We start from the raw sequence: 3,497 nt of genomic DNA, 5'->3' as shown, positions 1-3,497 counted from the left end.
GTTGTAATCTATCATAACATTAATAAAAAAAAAAAATTATAGCTTTCAGATGTAAATTGTATTATATTTCTAATTCTGTGTAAATTACAACATATTCACCCCCCCAAAAAACTAACTATAGTCCATCACCACACATGTGAGCCTAATCCGCCCTCTTGCCCTACCTCCTCCTCCCTTCCCCTATGGTAACCACCAATCCAATCTCTGATGCTATGTGTTTATCGCTGTTTTTATCTTCTAATTATGAGTGAGATCACATGGTATTTGACTTCCACCCTCTGACTTCTTTCACTTAGCATAATACCCTCAAGGTCCATGCATGTTGTCACAAATGGCCAGATTTCATAATTTCTTATGGCTGAGTAGTATTCCATTATACACATATACCACATCTTCTTTATCCATTCGTCCCTTGACGGGCACCTAGGTTGCTTCCAAGTCTTGGCTATTGTGAATAATGCTGCAATGAACATAGGGGTGCATGTATCTTTATGCCTTTGTGTTTTCAAGTTCTTTGGATAAATAACCAGCAGTGGGATAGCTGGATCATATGGTAGATCTATTCTTAATTATCTGAGGATACTCCATACTGCTTTCCAGTATGCTTTCCAGTGGCTACGCCAGTTTGCACTCCCACCAGCAGTGTACAAGAGTTCCCTTCTCCTCACATCCTCTCCAACACTTGTTGTTTCCTGTCTTGTTAATTATAGCTCTTCTGACTGGAGTGAGGTGATACCTCATTGTAGTTTTGATTTGCATTTCCCTGATAGCTAATGATGTTGAGCATCTTTTCATATGCCTGTTGGCCATTCATATATCTTCTTTGGAGAAATCTCTGTTCAGATCTTTTGTCCATTTTTTAATTGGGTTGTTAGTTTTTTTGTTGTTGAGCTGTAAGAGTTCTTTGTACATTTTGGATGTTAATCCCTTATCTGATATATGGTTTGCAAATATCTTCTCCCAATTGTTAGGTTGTCTTTTTGCTTTGTTGAAGGTTTCCTTTGCTGTGCAGATTTTAGTTTGATGTAGTCCCGTTTGTTCATTTTTTTCTTTTGTTCCCCTTGCCTGGGTCAGACATGGTACTTGAAAATATGCTGCTCAGACCAATGTCAAAGAGCGTACTGCCTATGTTTTCTTCTAGAAGTTTCATGGTTTCAAGTCTTACATTCAAGTCTTTAATCCATTTTGAGTTGATTTCTGTGCGTGGTGTAAGATAATGGTCTACTTTCATTCTTTTGCATGTGGCTGTCCAGTTTTCCCAACACCGTTTATTGAAGATACTCTCCTTTCTCCATCGTATGCTCTTGGCTCCCTTGTCGAGCATTAGCTGTCCATAAATGTGTGGGTTTATTTATGGGATCTTGATTCTGATCCATTGATATGTGTGTCTGTTTTTGTGCCATTACCATGCTGTTTGTTTACTCTAGCTTTGTAGTATATTTTGAAATCAGGGGGTGTGATACTTCCAGCTGTGTTCTGTTTTTGCAGGCATCCTTTGGCTATTCGGGGTCTTTTGTTGTTCCATATAAATTTTAGGATTCTTTCTTCTATTTCTGTGAAAAATATTGTTGGAACTCTGATAGGGATTGTATTGAATCTATGGATTGCTTTAGGAAGTATGGACATTTTAACTATGTTAATTCTCCCAATCCAAGAAGACTATCTTTCCATTTCTTTGTGTCTTCTTCAATTTCTTTCAACAGTGTTTTATAGTTTTTGGTGTACAGATCTTTCACCTCTTTCGTTAAGTTTATTCCTAGATATTTTATTCTTTTTATTGCAATTGTAAATGGGATTGTATTCTTAATTTCTCTTTCTGCTACTTCGTTGTTAGTGTATAGAAACAAAACAAATTTTTGTATGTTGATTTTGTATCCTGCGATTTGACTGTATTCATTTATTATTTCTAAAAGTTTTTTAGTGGATTCTTCAGGGTTTTCTATATATAAAATCATGTAGTCTGCAAAGAATGACAGTTTCACTTCTTGTTTTCCAATTTGGTTCCCTTTTATTTATTTTTCTTGCCTGATTGCTCTGGCTAGGACTTCCAATACTATGTTAAATAAAAGTTGTGAAAGTAGGCGTCCTTGTCTGGTTACTATTCTTTGATGGATAGCTTTCAGTTTTACCCCATTGAGAATGATATTGGCTGTAGGTATGTCATATATGGCCTTTATTATGTTGAGGGATTTTCCTCCTATATCTGGTTTTTTGTTTTTTTTTTTTTTAGAGTTTTTATCATAAATGGATGCTGGGTCTTCTCAAATGCTTTCTCTGCATCTATTGAGATGATCATGTGATTTTTATTCTTTGTTTTCTTGATGTGGTATATCACGTTGATTGATTTGCAGTTGTTGAGACATGCCTGCATCACTGGAATAAAACCCACTTGATCATGATGTATGATCTTTTTAAAATATTGTTGTATTCAATTTGCTAGTATTTTGTTGAGGATTTTTGCATTGATGTTCATCAGTGATATTGGCCTGTAATTTTCCTTTTTTGTGTCATCCTTGTCTGGTTTTGGTATCAGGATAATGTTGGCTTCTTAAGATGAGTTAGGAAGCTTCCCTTCCTCTTTAATATTTTGGAACAGTTTGAGAAAGATAGATATTAAGTCTTCTTTGAATGTTTGGTAGAATTCACCAGGGAAGCGAACTGATGCTGGACTTTTATTTTTTGGAAGCTTTTTGACTACCGTTTTGATATCCTTACTGGTGATTGGTCTATTCAAATTCTCTACTTCTTCTTGATCTAGTTTTTGAAGATTGTTTGATTCTAAGAATTTATCCATTTCTTCTAGATTATCCAATTTTTTGGTGTATAGCTTTTCATAGTATTCTTTTATAACCTTTTGTATTTCTGAGGTGTCCATTGTAATTTCTCCTATTTCACTTCTGATTTTTTTTTATTTGAGCCTTCTGTCTTTTTTCTTGGTGAGTCTAGCTAAGGGTTTGTCAATTTGGTTTATCTTTTCAAGGAACTAGCTCTTGGTTTCATTAATTTTTTCCTTTTTTTTTTTTTTTTAATTTTTTTTTTTTTTTTTTTTTAGTCTCTATTTTCTTTATTTCTGCTCTGATTTTTGTTATTTCTTTCCTTCTGCTGTTTTGGGGCTTTATTTTTTCTTCTTTTTCCAGTTCCTTTAGGTGCACTGTTAGATTGTTTAGTTGGGATTCTTCTTGTTTGTTGAATTGCTATAAACATCACTCTTAGAACCACTTTTGCTGTATCCCATAGATTTTGGCATGTCATATTTTCATTTCATTTTCATTTGTCTCCAGGAATTTTTTTATTTCTCTTTTGATTTCTTCATTGACCCAATCATTGTTCAGTAGCATTTTGTTTAATCTCCACAGTTTTGCGGCTTTTCTGATTTTCTTCCTGTAGTTGATTTCCAATTTAATACCTTTGTGGTCAGAAAAGGCACTTGGTATTATTTTGATCTTCTTAAATTTATTGAGACTTGTTTTCTGGTCTAATATGTGATCAATCCTGGA

This window comes from Equus quagga, chromosome 14, assembly GCF_021613505.1.
Source record: "Equus quagga isolate Etosha38 chromosome 14, UCLA_HA_Equagga_1.0, whole genome shotgun sequence".
NCBI lineage: Eukaryota > Metazoa > Chordata > Mammalia > Perissodactyla > Equidae > Equus > Equus quagga.
Note: the sequence above shows the minus strand (reverse complement) of the source record.